Below are 19,123 nucleotides of genomic sequence, written 5' to 3'. Positions count from 1 at the left end.
CTGCCCTTGTGGTTTTATTATTTGTAATCATACCATTATTCTGTTGTTTGCTACTTATGAATTTAAAATGATTCTAATTTCATTTTATTATTTGTCTATGAATAGAAGTTGATTATGATTATGATTTATGTTATTCATCTTTTTGATAATAGAAAATGTCGAATTTGAAAAGGCTTAAATTTGCTCATTTAGAACAAGTGGGAACAACTACTTAACATGGGTTATGAATGTAGAAAAACATCTCGAATCAAACGGTATTTTAGAAACTCTGAATGAAAATAACAATTATTCCGAACAAGAGAAAGCAATAGTAAGTATTTTTCTTAGCAAACATATTGACGAGTCCTTAGAATCTACATATTATATGATCGAAAATCCAAGTGTATTATGGAAAATACTCAAAGATAGATACGATATTAATTATCAAAAAAAATAAAAAATAAAATAAAATAATAACGGTGATCCATGAAAGAATAAAATTAAAGATATTAGTAGACGCTCTTATAAGAATTCCGGAGATTCTTATTAATGATCTGGTAACGTGGATCATCAGTCTAGTATTTCTTGAATACATGAACATCTTGTTTAGCTCTACAAATAAGTCCCAAAAGAAAAGAAAACGAGAGTGAATCTGTTAACAAATCTTGATTAAATTAACCCTGAGCTACCTTGAGACTTGAATGGTTTGAATTTTCTAAGATGCCTAGTTTTTTTTTATGTATCACTCATAAATAAATGGTTTTAGACCATAACGCATATGTTTTATTAAGTGTCATCTTTTATGTACTTCAGATTATAACTTGTTTGCAGGTAATATAATTTGATTATCTTGCTGAAATATAACTCATTATTTGCTTATCTTATTTGAAGTTTTAGTATGAATCCTGCTGAAATACAACATCAATTAAATGGTAAAGACCTATGTATTGCAGATAGTAGTAACATACACACTATGATCAAATCTAAGAAATATTTCATTGATTTAAATCAAATGAAGGAATTATAAATACTATATCAGCTCTTGCAAACTTGATATAATGAACGAAAAAGGCAAAATTTCATATTACCAAATGGTACGAATTTTTTGGTAAACAATGTCTTGTTTTGTCCCAAATCAAAGAGAAATTTGTTAAGTTTCTCTGATATATATCATAATGGATATGATTATCAGTCAATGATAATCGAAAATGAGAAATATCTATGTAGCACCGAAAAGCGCATATGATAAAAAGCGCATATGATGAAAAGTGCAGCGCATAGGATTAAAAGCGCATATGATAAAAAGCGCATATGATGAAAAGCGCAGCGCATATGATTAAAAGCGCGTATGATAAAAAACGCATATGATGAAAAGGGCAGCGCATATAATTAAATGCGCATATAATGAAAAGTGCATATGACGAAAAGCGCAGCACATATGATTAAAAGGGCATATGGTGAAAATGATATATGATGAAAAGCACATATGGTGATTAATGAAAATCACATATGGTGATTAATGAAAAGCACATATAGTGATTAATGAAAAGCACATATAGTGATTAACGAAAAACACATATGGTGATTAATGAAAAGCACATATGGCGATTAATGAAAAGCACATTGAGAAATAATCACCAATGTTTCTTGAAAGAATTCAAGGGTATATATATGGACCAATTCATCCATCATGTGGACCATTTTTCTAATAGACGCATCTAACGCATGGTCTCATGTTTGTGTGTTATCAAGCCGTAATATGGCATTTGCAAAGTTTCTTGCACAAATTATAAAATTAAGAACACATTATTCTGATTACACCATTAAAAGGATGAGACTTGATAATGCTGGTGAGTTAACATCTCAAGCTTTTAATGATTATTATATGTCTACAAGGATTGTTGTTGAACATCCAGTTGCTCATGTGCATACACAAAATTGGTTTAGCTGAATCAATAGATAAACGCTTACAACTAATAACTAGACAATTAGAAATGAGTACAAAACTCTCAATATTTATATGGGGACATGTAAATTTACATGATGTGACATTAATTCGCATTAAATCAAGTGCAAGTTATAAATATTCTCCATTACCAACTTAATTTTGGTGGAGACCGAATATTTTCCATCTTAGAACATTTGGTTGTGCAGTGTATTTTTAATTGAACAATCACAACAAATGGTTTCTCAAAGAAGGATTGAAATATATGTTAGATATGAAACATCTTCAATCATAAGATATATTGAACCCATGACGGGTGATGTTTTTACAGCAAGTTTTGTCGATTGTCACTTTAATGAAACATTGTTCCCTATATTAGGGGGAGAAATGAAATATAAATAAAATGATGTTTCATGGTGTGAACATCAATTAAGGAATATTGATCATCGCACAAAAGAATGCGAAAAGAAAGTTCAAATATAATGCATATGCAAGAACTTGCAAATTAATTACTTTATGCATTTAAAGATACAAAAAATAAGTGACTAAATCATATATACCAGCAGTAAATGCTTCAGCTAGAATTGAAATTACAAAAGCTGGCAATAATGTCACTTATGAGTCTTTGCTACGGCAGAAACGTGGGAGACCAATTGGTTCCAAAGATAAAAATGCTCGAAAAAGAAAATCAGCTGATAATGAGGTAAAAGAAAGTGTTCAAGAAGAACCACAAATCAATACTCCTTCTGCAGAGGATATTGATAAATGTAAATACATAAATTGCAATAAATTATGCAATATTATGAAACTGAAATGAAATGAAAAATCTTGATGAGATATTTTCATATAATGTTACAATGACATCATGAATAAAGATGATGATCTGGAACCAAAATTTGTCATTGAATATCAAAATAGACGTGATTGAACTCAACGGAAAGAAGCAATACGAGCTGAATTAGAATTGCTCAATAAAAGAAAAGTTTTTGGATCAATCGTTATCACTTTTAAAGATGTGAAACAATGGGATACAAATGAATTTTTATCCGAAAAGAAATGTGCAAATGAAGTTACAAGGCAAAACTTGACTTGTAACTCAAGATTTTCCACAAAGACCAACAATGAATTAGGAGAAAAACTTATCCTCCTATAATGAATACAATTACTTATTAGATACTTAATCAACCTGGTAGTTATTTAAATGCATCTCATGGATGTTGTTACTACTTATATGTATGGATCACTTAATAATGATATATATATGAATATACCTGAAGGGTTAAGGTATCATAAGCATCTAATGCAAAACCCAATGGAATATATTCCATTAAATCACAAAGATTTCTAAATGGGTTTATACAATCGGGACGTATGTAGTATAATCGATTAAATTACTACTTGATAAGAAAAGGGTATACATATAAACTTATTTGCACGTGTGTTTTATAAAAACAATGTTCGAATATGTGATCATAGCTGTTTATATCAATTATCTTAAATAAAGAAATGTATGAAGCCATTCAACTTCTAAAGAAAGATTTTAAAATAAAAAAAAAAATTAAGTATTACGTTGATTTACATATTGAGCATATAACTAATGACTTACTTATACATCAAACAACTTATACCGAAAAGATTTTAAAATATTTTAATATGGACAAGACAAAAACCATTAAGTACTCATATGGTTGTTAGATTTTAATATTGATACTAATCCATTTCATCCTCTAGAAGATCATGAAGATCTTCTTGGTTCAGAAGTTCCATATTTTAGTGCAATTGGGGCTCTTATGTATCTTACAAATTATACAAGATCTGACATTTCTTTTGCAGTTAATTTGTTGACAAGGTTCAGCTCAGCCCCTACCAAAAGATATTGGAATGGGATCAAACAAATAGTTTGATACCTACGGGGAACTACTGATTTATAATTATTTTATTCTAACAACTCGAAACAAGATTTGTTTGGTTATACAGATGCATATTATTTATCTGATCTACATAAAGCTAAATCTCAAACTGGATATGTATTCCTAAATGGAGGCACCGCAATATCATGACGTTCTCAAAACAAACACTTGTTGCAACATCATCAAATCATGCCGAAGTGATTGCGTTACATGAAGCTACTCGGGAATGATTTTAGTTAAGATCAATGATACAAATCATTATTGATTCTTGTGGACTAGAACGCTATAAAAGCCCAACAACTATCTATGAAGATAATACAGCTTACATAGTACAAATGAAAGAAGAGTATCAAAAATGACAGAACAAAACATAAATGCTGACGAGGCGCTAAAGCTATAAACGGTCTTAACGGTCATAAGTTCGATGGAAAAGAATGGTATATTGGTAAGGCTCAGAAAAAGACTGAAAGGGAATAGGAATTGAAACAACAATTTGAGCAAACCATGAAGGAGACTGTAGACAAATCACATGGGTCAAACTTGTACATAAAAGATTTAGATGATACAGTTTCAGATGAAAACCTCAGATTCTTCTCATATACTCAAGATCTCGTAAAAGACAACCAGATTAAAATGAGATACGTTCAATCAACAACTCTGCTGATCTTTATACCAAAGCACTGTCAATCGCTGTTTTCAAAACATACGTTCACAATATTGGCATGAGGCAAGTTCAAAAGATGTGACGACTCAGCGTTGTCTACTTGAGGGGGAGTCAACTCTATGCTGCACTCTTTTCCCCTTAGCTAAAGTTTTATCCCATTGGATTTTCTTTAGCAAGGTTTTTAACGAGGCAGTATTAATTGCTCTTTAAAAAAATTACCATCCAAGGGGGAGTGTTGTAAATTTAGTAGTTAAATATGGATGGTAATTAGTCAAATATGGATAGTAAAATTTGTACTATATATATGTGCATAATGTAAGTTACAAAAACACACATATACATTAAATAAATCACACCTCTTCAACCTCTTTCTCTCCTATATCTTCTACAACACGTATCTCTTTTATTGGTTCTTTCAATTTGAATATATTGAACCAGGCCACTAAAAGTAGTTATAAGCCTACTGAAATATAACAGTTTTTTTATTTTTGGGTTTGTTGAATCATGTCACAACTTTTATAATTAAGGAATGAAAGATGATTGGTTTGTGGTTTCGGTATATTTTGACTTATTTCACAAACTCGTGTCGTTTTCTGTGGGTGTCACTATAAATACATAACTTACAAAAATATAAATTTATGTCGATCGATTTTCATTATCAAAAGTCAAAACCAACATATTTACAAAAATTATTGATTTTGACCACATAATTTAAGATCGCATATTAACTTTTAGGTATAGATAGATGTGTTTAGGAAAACTTGGCTGATGTTAGAAGTGCGACTTGAAAATGTAAAATAACATTTAAAGACAAAAAAAAATAATAAAAAAATAATGATATACAAGTATATAAGAGATAATTATTAATTTCTCTTTTAACAAGTTTCTTATTTTGCTTGAGCTCAAATTATGTTTTTGTATACAAATAAGAGCGGTCCTAATGATCTTGCTATCCTCGCCGCCCCTCCCCTCCGCCCTACAGCACTCCGATGGCACCACTCAGCCGTGCTAGTCGCCCTCGATCCGCCCTGATTTTTCGCCCTTTGTTTTGTGATTCTCAAGCATGTTGCAGCACCACGGCTAAGATGGAGATAGTATATGTTTTTATTAGTTGTACAATTAGCTTTGATAGTTTGTTGGTGCATAATCCCGAGTTCTATTATGTAATAAGTTCTATTAGTTTTGTATTTCGTATTTCAGTCATGTATGAACATCGTCATTAATACTTTGTATTTGAATTGCTTGGTATAATGTCGTGAAATGGTTAAGAGCAGTTGGTTGGCTGCTCAGACCATCGACCGATGGTAGGGACCATCGGTCGAGGGACTCTCACCATCGGCCGTAGGTCCCAGACCACCGGCCGATGGTCACTGGAAATATATATATATACGGGTTTTGTGGTTCATTGTTGGGTTATACACCACAAACTCTATTGCTGTCGTATTACTCTGTGTTTACCGTCCCAGACCAATCCCCAACCGAATACAAGGCTCTAGGCATCGATTATATCAACTATTTGTTGGTTAGATTGATCCCGATAGTTAATCAAGTATTCAACTCGCCCTAGTTATCGTTTCCGCCATTAATCTAGGTTAATACGTTTGATCTAAGGTCCATAGTACGTCTACAAAGTGGTATCAGAGCTTCTAGTTGCTGATCCAAACGTTTTTGAGTCGATTTTATAGTTTTTGTTTTAGGGTTTTAGTCAAAACGGGTTTTCAATCAAAAGTTGAAATTTTTACGTTTAAATCTTGTGTTTTCGAGTCTATTTTTGTTCAAGGGTGTTTTTCTGAGGTTTCTATCGGTTTTGTTTAAGTCTAGAACGTCAGATTTGATCAAAATTGAAGTTTTTGTCGAAAAACCCTAGCTTTTTCTGCCCAGAATTCGTAAGAACTACCCTCGGCCGATCATCCTAGACCATCGACCGTTCATCACGACCCTCGACCGTACGTCAGACACAATCGACCGATCGTCTAGCAGTGAACCGGAGGACAGTCTTTCATAACTTAGAACCGTTTGTCTTAACCATCGGCCGTTCGTCTTTTAACCATCGACCGATCGTCTGTTATCATCGGCCGATTGACTCTTCCATCGACCGAAGGTCCTTACGCTAAGATTGAGGTGCTGAGTTTTCACCATCGGCCGTCAGTCTTAGACCTCCGATCGATTGTCACCGTCCTCCGACCGATCGTCTCGTCCATCGGCCGATCCTCTTTTGAGACAGAATCTTATCATTACACTTACTTAAGCCTAATCAATCTTAATCAGTTAAAATGTCAGATACTAATGAACAAGTGACAAATGAATACAGCGCGTTAGTAATTGCATCTGGACTACAAAAACTGCTACTTAATGAAAGTGAATCTGGATCAACGAATAAAGTACCTAGACTTGACAACCTTAAGAATTTCTTGGACTGGAAAGTTAGGTTTGTTATTTACTTAAACGGTGTCGACTCTAGGCTTTGGAAATGTATTGAGAATTCGTATGTATGGCCATGCGGAGCAGATGGTGAACCCAAAAAAACTTCACAGTTTAGTCCCACAGAGCGTGAAGAGTACAATTTTGAGTGTAGATGTTATGCTCAGCTAACCCAAGCGTTGTCTAAGGAGATTTTTCAGCAATTTAAGAACCGAAACAAAACATCATATACTATCTGGTTGGCTCTTCAATCAGCAACAGAGGGTATAGCTACTTATCGTGCGACTAAGGGTAAGGTTTTGAAGGATGAATGGAGGGTGTTTGCAGCTCTTCCATCAGAATCTCTAGGACAGACTTTGGAAAGATATCGATTATTGGTTGCAGAGATGGCAGATTATGGGATTGAGGTGCCTGATGAAAAGGCAGTAAGGGTGTTGAAAGATGGTCTTCCAGAAAAGTGGGATCATGAGATTGAAAAGATTCAGAACAGGTACAGCTCATCAGGTCGTCCGTTGACACTAACAGCTTTTACGTCGAAGTTGATGGAGAAGGACATTCAAGATGAAGCAAAGAGAAAGAGACTTGGTTCTGTAGCAGCTGTTGCATCATCTTTATCTACGTCTTCTGGTACTCATGCTCCACTACAGACAGCATACATATCAGCCAATGCTTCATAAATGTCTGCACCATCGTCTCAGTCGGGCTACTTTAATGCTAAATTACAAGCTCAAAATTCTACAATTAAGATGATTGAGGATTTTCCGATTCAACAGACTCAGACTCAGACTCAAACTCCTGTGTTTCAAATTGAGAATATCAAGAAGAGATCTCGCGAATCTATTCAGGAAGATATGGCATTGGCAGCTATTGTTGTTAACTCATACAACGATATGATTGGTGGACAAGTGCTTAATAGTCATCTTGAAAATGAAGACTATGATCAGATTGATGAGGACGAGCTTGAGAGAATGGATATACTCTACTGTATGGGTAGCATTGTGAGATGTGCTAGAAAGTACTTGAAGAGAATAGGACAAAGATCGTTGAGTTTGAATCGAGATTCGAAATTTGGTTTTGATATGTCAAAGGTTAGGTGCTACAATTGTGATGAATATGGTCATTTTAAGAAGACTTGCACGAGACCACCCAAGCCTGGTTTTCATGATCCTTTTCACCAGACAACCATCTCAGTTACACCACAACATGTAATTGTAGAGAAAGAATCTTCGGGTTATGTTCAATCCAAGGCTTTGACTATGCGGATGAAGTATGTGACTGGTCCATCTCGGTAGATAAGCAAAAGGCTAATGTTGTGTTTGTAGGTAAAAGCGAAGTAGAAATTGAAGAGGAAAGAATTGTTAGGAAAAATGCAGGTTGTACGGGTAAGGATAATCCGAATTGCACATGCTATGTGTGCAAATGTGATGATAGGTTGGAGAGAGCAGAAGAGCTGATGAAATTTTGCTTCAGGAAGAGGATTAAGGATAGGTTGTATGATAAGTTTCGCAAAGCTCAGGACTTATTAGATCTTGAGTTTACTACTGACTCGTCTGATGAATAAGAATGGATGAGTTGTCATGTAAGTACTTGGTTCAGAAAGGAGCTGGAACATTTGCTCAACTGTGATCTTAAGAGTGATGATGAGAAGATTGTTACTGTTCAGAGTCCAGTTTGTGGAGATCAAGGTGAGAGTAAAGGCGGTTATGAGGCTGATTACTCGGATAGTACGAGCTCAGTGTCAGAGTCAGAATCAGATGCAGATTCTCAGGTTGGAAGAAATGACTATGCATTCATGGCTAACACGCCCGGAAATGATAAGGTATGTATTGACTCAGTTTCTAATTGTTCTAAATGCATTGGTTATGAACAGAAAATTGAGAGGCTTGAATGTATTATCACAAAGCTTAATGAGATATCTGTTACATGTGAGACTTGTCCTAAGCTTAGAATTGACCTTAAGAATTTAAGTTTGGAGAATCAGACTAATAAAAAGAACTATGATGATGCGCTTTTCTACCTTAATAAACAAAAAGACTATGTTGATGTGATTAAGTCTTTAGAAAATCAGGTGGGTCACTTAAAATCAACGGTTATAGATGATGGAAAAGTGATTACTATGTATTTAGGACAGATAGAGACTCTTAAGGCAGAAAGGGATTCATTTAAATTGAAATACGAGTCTGAAAAAGCTAGGATCGACAATTGGTAGAGGATGTCTTATGTGAAACAGACTTTGAATCCTCCTAAACAGCAGGGTTTAGGTTACAACCAGGTTGCCCCACCACTTTTAGGTGAGTATATTAACAAACCAGTTGAGAAAAGTAAGGGTCCTGTTGTAGAACTAGAATATGGTAAGCCTAAAGAAACACCTGTTGAGAGTTCTGTTAAGATAGTTGAGTCGAAGAAGCCTTTAGATGTTGTCTATGAAACAGAGTCAGATACTGATATCGACACTGAGAAAGACAGCAAACCTTTTGGGCTTGTCACTAAACCAGTTACCATTCTAAAAAATCCTGTTAATGCTGGTAAGATGACTGAGAGTCAAAAGGCTCAGTCTAAGAAAACTGTGACTCTCAAACAGAATAAGAAGAAGAACACCCAGGAAGTGTCACCTAAGTTTGTCAGTAAGGGAAGGATAGATGAATAAGGTCCTAAGGTAGAACAATCACCAACAGGGGCAAGTTCCAAATCTGGGAGTGTGTCCAAGTATGTTCCGCCTGGTCGTCGACAGACTGTTAAGCAACAAGTCTCGTTATCCCCTACGACTAGACAACATACTGAACCACCTAGGAGACAGTTTTCACCAATTAGATGCAAATTGTTTAATTCTCATGATTTTGATAATGTTAACTGCTTCAATTGTGGGAGGTTGGGACACAGGGCTATGAATTGTAGACCCATTCGACAGACACCAAGAAGGAAGGTTGATCTTAGTCCAAATCGTTCCTTTAATAGGAGATCACCTTCACCAGTGTTTAATTCTTTTTCTGTGCAAACAAATGATAAAAAGGTTTTTCAAACTAATGATTATTATAGAAAACCATTACCGAATAACACAGTTTGGAAACCTAAATCAGAAGTTAAGAGTGTTCAAAATCCTGAAGGTCCTTCTGGATCTAAAGGACAATGGGTGGAGTTGCCAGTTGTTGGTGTTGATGGGAAACCCACTGCCATTAGGGCATGGGTGACCCTTTCTAACTAATCCTCTTACTTTAATGTGCAGGTCGCCTACAATCCATGCTGCAGTACTTGGATTGTTGATAGTGGGGCGTCCAGGCACATGACAGGGAACTTGTCTTTGCTGTCTAATGTGAAAACAGTGGATGGAGGACCAGTTTCTTTTGCAGGTAGTGAAGGAGGATTTATTAGTGCTCAGGGTGTTATTACTAATGAGAACGTCAGCTTTGATAAAGTTAATTATGTAGAGCAGATGTCAAACAATCTGCTTTCAGTTTCGCAAGTTGCTGACAAGAAGTATACTGTTGCTATTGAAGATAAGTTTTGTTATATTTTGAAAAAGGAGTTTGTAATTCGAAAAGACATGATTCTGATGACTGCTCCGAGGTGCAAGGATCTCTATATCCTTGATATGCGTAAGGCTTATGTTAAGGTAGCCACAGGCCATCAGGCCTTCGTTTCTAAAGCTACTGAACAGGAGTCGATTATTTGGCACAAGCGTATGAGTCATCTGAGTCTAAGGAAGATGAATAATCTAGTCCACAATGGATTAGTTGATGGTGTGAATGTTAAGATTTTTCATATTCCTGAAGTATGTATTCCGTGTAAACAGGGGAAGCAGACTAGAAAGTCACATACTACCAAAAAGCATCATTCTGTTAATATTCCTTTGGAACTGTTACACATGGATCTCTTTGGTCCAGTTAATTGTAAAACTCTCACTGGAGAATCGTATTGCTTGGTAGTTACAGATGAGTATTCACGGTTTTCGTGGGTTGTGATGTTGAAACACAAGTCATATACTTTCGATCATATTAAAGTTTTGATTCTGAAGCTCGAAAGTTTGTATAAGTTGAAGGTTAGAAAGATTCGTACTGATAATGGTACAGAATTTAAGAACAATCAGATGCTGCTGTTGTAACGACCCAACCCGTTAACCAACCAAAACTGCGAAATAAAAAAAAATTTCGAAGCAGGCCAGCCCAGGCTGGGTGCGCGGCGCGCACCCCTATCTATGCGCGGCGCGCACAGGGCCTGGCAGCCCGCTGTCCAAATTGTTCCGTTTTCGTAAAAAGATCTAACACTTCCCATCATTTTTAGATGAAATGCTTTTCACAACATAATAGTATAAGTAAAATAATCATGAATCAATGATAAAACGAGTTTTACCTTACGGGGCCCACATATGCCCAAAATACCATTAAGTACGAAATACGAGTTTCGACCACAAAAAGTTTAATTGCCAAACGTCACTAGAGCATGGTGTTTGGGGTTAAACTACCCAAATATTGGTCGAACTTCCAAAAAGCTAAAACCCCTGAGAGCCACTAATCCAAGCGAATACCTTTGCCCTTGTCCAAGCCGGATCCTAAAAAGGTAAACAACGAGAGGGTAAGCTAACGCTTAGTGAATGCAATAATTATACACATACATATATAACCTACTTACTTGCAATCACATACACAATTACCTCATACATGCTAGCAACTTAAATGACATACCAATGGTATAACGCTAAATCTCCAAGACCACAAGCTAGCACAAACAATAGCATATATAACTCGAATAATATAAAGTGCCATACTACAAACACATAACCATGGTTAACCAATAGTACAAAGGAATGGTACTTCGAATTTCTCATCGGTGTTCCCAACAACCGTTAGCGTACAACGAATTATAACACTAACCCCGGAGTGGTATCGATCGCCCGAACTTTAAACCCACCCGTCACGTAAAATGTGGTATCGATCGCCCGAACTTAAAACCCACACTTTACGCCCACACTTAATGATATGGTATCGATCGCCCGAACTTAAAACCCATATCATATATTAACCCGATGTGGTATCGATCGCCCGAACTTAAAACCCACATCGAATCTCGTACAAGTAAATACATTATATACACACATGTATAATCATTCCACTCAAATTGTCGACTTGGCGAGATTTCCAACAATAACTTGTAACCTTCAAAGCGAGTCACCTAACATAATTAATTCTCAATTAATTCACATAATAAGTTGGACTACCTACCAACTAACCTCACTAGTGCATTTTATGACCCATTTTCACTAGATTCACACATTAAAGGTCAAGTCTCCTAACTAATCACTAAAAGCTAGTGATTAAGGTTCTAAGACTTCCATCAACACATAACTAGGGTGTTTTCATACCCAATTTAACCCGCTAGGTCAAACCCACCCATTTGACCCATTTCAAGCCAACCATAAACCCTAGAACCCATTTTTACTAACAACACAAGTGAGCTAGTGAATAACTAACCATTTTAGACTCAATAACACCAATTATTACTTTGAAACCCTAGGTTAGTCATTATTGAGTCCTCTTGACTCAATCTTACCCAAAACCCCCAAAATCACCAACAATAGGTTTTATGTTCAACACTAACCCAAGTTCTAACCCTTACACAAATTAAATTAAGGAAATCAAAATTAGAACTTACCACCACAACCAAAACGTAGCTATTGAGGAGATGAAAAACTTTATAACTCGAGCTAAGACCCGAAACTAGCTCCTTCTTCCTTTACTTGAGCTTTCTCTCACTCAAATTTGGGTTTCTCTCACTAGAATTAAAGTAGAAAGAAAATGGTGGTTGAAAGTGGAGTTATGACTCCCAACCCACTGATCTGTGATCTTAACTCGTCCCCAAGTGAAATTACCACAATGCCCTTCCAAAATATCTAATTTAAAAGGCAGAACCCGGCTACAGTAGGAGTGCGCCGCGCGCACCCCTAAGTGTGCGCTGAGCGCACTTAGGCCTGATCAATATCTGACTTTTGTTTTATTCCAGAATTATTCCCACGCTTTATGTACTATATTTACACTTATATACAATAGATATTAGGGTGTTACAACTCTCCCCCACTTGAATCGGAGCGCGTCCTCGCGATCCAAGCCGCATGACAAGCAGGAAGGTACACCAACACAAATTCTTCGGGTTCCCATGTAAACTCGGAACCTTTACTACGATGCCATTGGACCTTAAAGGTCCTCACCTCTTTATTACGCAACATTTTCACCTTTTCATCAAGTATAGCAATCGGCTCTTCAACATACTCTAGCTTGTTGTTTAGCTCAATCTCATCTAATGGCATCCATGACGAATCATCCGCAAGACACTTACGGAGATGGGAAACATGGAATGTATAATGGATCCCCGTAAGCTCTTCGGGCAATTCCAAATGATACGCAACTTCATCAACACGAGCTAAGATCTTAAATGGTCCAATAAACCGAGGAGCTAACTTTCCCCGTTTTCGAAATCGAATAATACCCTTCCACGGCAAAACCTTGAGCATCACCATGTCACCTTCTTGAAACTCGATCGGTCACCTACGTTTATCGACATAAGATTTTTGTCTATCTTGCGCTGCTTTCAAACGAGCCCGAATCATTTCGATTTTATTATTCGTCTCCAATACCAAGTCGGTGCTCCCGACTTCCTTTTGACCCACTTCGCCCCAACAAATCGGGATTCGACACCTTCTACCATACAACATCTCATATGGTGGTATTCCAATACTAGAGTGAAAACTATTATTGTACAAGAATTCCACCAAAGGCAAATGTTCATCCCAACTTCCACCGAAATCAATAATACACGCTCGTAACATATCCTCCAATATTTTATTCGTACGTTCGGTTTGACCGTCCGTTTGAGGATGGTACGCCGTGCTCATATTCACCCTCGTTCCCATGTCCTCATGAAACTTCTTCCAGAATCGAGAAGTAAAACTCGTGTCCCGATCCGAAACAATAGACGCGGGAACGTCTTGTCTCGATATCACTTCTTTAATGAACATTTTCGCAAGTGCCTCCGACGTAATTGCTTCTTTAATAGGAAGAAACAATGCACTTTTCGTCAATCTATCAACAATCACCCAAATAGTATCAAATTGGGTTCTTGCCGTTTTTGGCAACTTGGTAATAAAATCCATGGTGATATGTTTCCACTTCCACATCGGGATTTCTAGCGGTTGCAACTTACCATACAGCTTTTGTTGTTCAGCTTTAACTTACAAACACGTGACACATTGCTCAACATACTTAACAACGTCGCGTTTCATGCCCGGCCACCAATAATCTTTCTTCAAATCAAGATACATTTTTGTCGCGCCCGGATGAATGGAATACTTTGACTTATGTGCTTTATCAAGTAGCACCCGCCGGTAATCACCCATCTTAGGCACCCACACTCTTCCTTGGAAAGACAACAAACCACGCGAACCCATAGTAATGAATTCCGATTGCCCCACAATTCGTTCCGCATGCTTGTTGTGAACGTAAGCCTCTATTTGAATCGCACCAAGCTTTTCAAGAAAATCGTTAGTAATAATCATACGTAACAATCCCAATCGTAATGCCGGGTGGTGATTCTTTCGGCTTAACGCATCCGCGACCACATTCCCCTTGCCCGGATGATAAAGTATCTCACAATCATAATCCTTCACCACATCCATCCATCTACGTTGACGATAATTCAAATCCCGTTGATCAAAAAGATGTTTCAAACTCTTGTGATCCGAATAAATCGTACACTTGACACCATACAAGTAATGGCGCCAAATTTTCAAAGCATGGACTACCGCCGCTAATTCAAGATCATGAGTCGGGTATCTCTTTTCATGTTCCTTTAATTGACGAGAGGCGTAAGCGATGACTTTACCTCGTTGCATTAGAACACACCCGAGCCCATTCAAAGAAGCATCACAATAAACCGTCATATCATCTACACCTTCCGGCAACACTAAGACCGGAGCTTGACACAATTTCTCTTTCAACAATTGAAAAGTGATTTCTTGTTAGTTCTACCAATTGAATCTCGTATTCTTCCTTGTCAACTTAGTTAATGGAGAAGCAATCTTTGAAAAGTCTTGGATAAACCGACGATAATAACCGGCCAATCCGAGAAAACTTCGAATTTCTGTAGGCGTAGTCGGTTGTCCCCAACTCTTCACCGTCTATATCTTCCCCGGATCTACTTGAATACCATTCTCGTTCACAATATGGCCAAGGAATTGAACCTCCCTTAGCCAAAATTCACATTTTGAGAACTTAGCAAACAACTTCTCCTTCCGCAACGTCTTCAACACACTACGCAAATGATGTTCATGTTCCTTCATACTCCTCGAATAGACAAGTATGTCGTCGATGAACACAATTACCGACTTGTCCAACATAGGTTGGCACACTCGGTTCATAAGATCCATGAATGCCGCCGGCGTATTCGTAAGACCAAAAGGCATCACCACAAACTCAAAATGCCCGTAACTCGTTCGAAAGGCTGTTTTCTCAATATCTTCCTCACGGACCCGCATTTGATGATAGCCGGACCGTAGGTCAATTTTAGAGAAATATGTCGCACCTTGGAGTTGATCAAACAAATCGTCAATCCTAGGCAATGGATAACGATTCTTGATAGTCACTTTATTCAACTCCCGATAATCAATGCACATACGCATACTACCATCTTTCTTCTTTACAAATAAAACTGGAGCACCCCATGGCGAAGCACTCGGTCGAATAAAACCCTTCTCAAGTAGATCTTGGGTTTGATTTAACAATTCTTGCATTTCTGTCGGCGCTAAACGATAAGGAGTTTTAGCAATGGGAGTAGCTCCCGGAACCAACTCAATGCGAAATTCAACTTGTCTTTTCGCCGGAACACCCGGTAACTCATCCGGAAAAACGTCTTCGAATTCATTAACCACCGGAATCTCGCGAATGGGTGGTGGCTCATCACGAGTATCAACAACATGGGCAAGAAAAGCCATGCCACCACTAAAAAGGAAACGACGTGCCCGTGCAAAAGTGCATATCGCCGCAAGTCTTCTACGCTTATCGCCATGAATAATTAACTCTCCCCCACTTGGGGTCTTCACACGAATAGACTTCTCATGGCATGCAATATCGGCTCTATTATAATCGAGACAATCCATACCAACCATGATATCAAAATCACCCAAGGTCATCGGGATGAGATCAATTTTAAAGTTTTCGGCACCAAACACGACATTACAATTTTTACACACATCAACCACTAGCACTGTCTTGCCATCCGCTATTTCGACTTCTACCGGACGGCTTAACTTAGCTAATGGTTTATTAAGTTTAGGCACAAATTTTGGAGACACAAACGACAAATTTGTACCTCTATCAAATAGAATCCTCGCCGGATTAGAGTTAATCATGAAAGTACCTGAGACGACTTCATTGGATCGCTTAGCTTCATCATTGGTCATCAAATAATTACGCCCCCTTGCCGACCCTGCCGCCTTCTCTATTCTCTTAACTTGATCATTTAGGATATCGGGGCACTCCGACTTCCGGTGCCCTTCTTTTTGACAATTAAAGCACGTGATTGTATTAGTAGACGGTTTTGGACAATCACGAGAGTAGTGACCCTTTTGCCCACAATTGAAACATGTGACCATGTGACCACTAGAAGCACCCCTCTTCACGCTACCGACACTTTTGGTTGCTCCCTTACTCTTTTTGTTCGAAAAACTAGAAGCTTCAAACTTTCTTTTACTTGGCGCATAACTAACCGGACTCGAAGCTTGCGCTTCAAACCCCTTCGCCACCGCCAAAAGCTTTGCAAAAGTCTCAACATGACCAATACTAATTTTACCCTTCAAATCATCTCTAAGGGTCGCATGAAAGTCTTCCATTAACAATTGATCGTTACCCACATACTCGGGGCAAAAACGCGCTTTGGCGAGAAAGTTGGTTTTGAGAGTGTTTAGTTCCCAAGACCCTTGACACATGTTCCTTAACTCGTTGCGCAATTTGGAAAGATCCGCTTGCGTACGATATTCGAGGAAAAACTCCTTCTTGAACTCCGCCTAAGACAACCCCACAAATGCCGCGTCACCCACCATATCAATTTTACCATCGAGCCAATCTTTAGCATGGCCCCTCAACAAACTAGTAGCAAGCCTAGTCTTTTTCTCGGGTGGGCACTCGGTCGTGCGAAAACAACCTTCAACATCGGAGATCCAAGCCGCACTTTTCATGGGGTCGGGATCCCCGTGAAAGTGAGGAGGCTTAGTCGCCAAGAAGTTCTTATAGCTAAACTCCAACTCGCCCCCATTTTGAGGTCTAGGAAACCTCCTTTCAACTTCTTCTTTGGCGGCATTGGCCATTCGTTCTTGAATCATATCGACAATTTGTTCCGAAACCGACTCTTCGAATATTTGTTTAACCCTTCGTGAGAAAATCGAAACATAGTTTTCTAAAGCGGTCTAAATCTTGGTAGTCATCTCATCTTCCTCCACATGAGAGGGACCACCATTGCCATTTGTATCCATTCCGTTTCTCGTCTTCATTCTAAAGATTAAAAAATGGATTAGACATCACCAACAATTTAATACACATATATACCTATGCATATGACCGTACACACACCACATCTAGCTCGATACTTGTCGCACATCCTTGCTTGACTTGACTTGCAACCGTAATAATGGTCGCGACTCACTATTACGCTCACATGCCGTGCCATGCTCAAACGTATCACAACCATCTAGCTCGATGTTCAAAACAATAACACATGATTAGTATGTCATAACATAAGCATAGTTAGTCCACCTATGCACCAAAGAACTAATCAAAACCAGCACCGACCCGTAGTCCTACAAGTCCCGCGTATAATTCAACAACACAAAAGTCTAAGTCTAGGCGCCTATCTCAAGTCACCTAAATCCCTTAGACCATGCTCTGATACCACTTGTAACGACCCAACCCGTTAACCAACCAAAACTGTGAAATAAAAAAAATTCGAAGCAGACCTGCCCAGGCTGGGTGCTCGGCGCGCACCCCTACCTGTGCGCGGTGCGCACAGGGCCTGGCAGCCCGCTGTCCAAATTGTTCCGTTTTCGTAAAAAGATCTAACACTTCCCATCATTTTTAGACGAAATGCTCTTCACAACATAATAGTATAAGTAAAATAAGCATGAATCAATGATAAAACGAGTTTTACATTGCGGGGCCCACATATGCCCAAAATGTAGTGACCCGAACTTTTCCATGTTTATATATATTAATTGAGATTGATATTTACATGATTAAATGTTTCCAACATGTTAAGCAATCAAACTTGTTAAGACTTGATTAATTGAAATATGTTTCATATAGACAATTGACCACCCAAGTTGACCGGTGATTCACGAACGTTAAAACTTGTAAAAACTATATGATGACATATATATGGATATATATATAGTTAACATGATACTATGATAAGTAAACATATCATTAAGTATATTAACAATGAACTACATATGTAAAAACAAGACTACTAACTTAATGATTTTTAAACGAGACATATATGTAACGATTATCGTTGTAAAGACATTTAATGTATACATATCATATTAAGAGATATTCATACATGATAATATCATGATAATATAATAATTTAAAATCTCATTTGATATTATAAACATTGGGTTAACAACATTTAACAAGATCGTTAACCTGAAGGTTTCAAAACAACACTTACATGTAACGACTAACGATGACTTAACGACTCAGTTAAAATGTATATACATGTAGTGTTTTAATATGTATTTATACACTTTTGAAAGACTTCAATACACTTATCAAAATACTTCTACTTAACAAAAATGCTTACAATTACATCCTCGTTCAGTTTCATCAACAATTCTACTCGTATGCACCCGTATTCGTACTCGTACAATACATAGCTTTTAGATGTATGTACTATTGGTATATACACTCCAATGATCAGCTCTTAGCAGCCCATGTGAGTCACCTAACACATGTGGGAACCATCATTTTGCAACTAGCATGAAATATCTCATAAAATTACAAAAATATGAGTAATCATTCATGACTTATTTACATAAAAACAAAATTACATATCCTTTATATCTAATCCATACACCAACGACCAAAAACACCTACAAACACTTTTATTCTTCAATTTTCTTCATCTAATTGATCTCTCTCAAGTTCTATCTTCAAGTTCTAAGTGTTC

This window comes from Rutidosis leptorrhynchoides, chromosome 8, assembly GCF_046630445.1.
Source record: "Rutidosis leptorrhynchoides isolate AG116_Rl617_1_P2 chromosome 8, CSIRO_AGI_Rlap_v1, whole genome shotgun sequence".
Taxonomy (NCBI): Eukaryota; Viridiplantae; Streptophyta; class Magnoliopsida; order Asterales; family Asteraceae; genus Rutidosis; species Rutidosis leptorrhynchoides.
The sequence above is the reverse complement of the archived record's forward strand: the minus strand, read 5'-3'. Positions refer to the sequence as shown.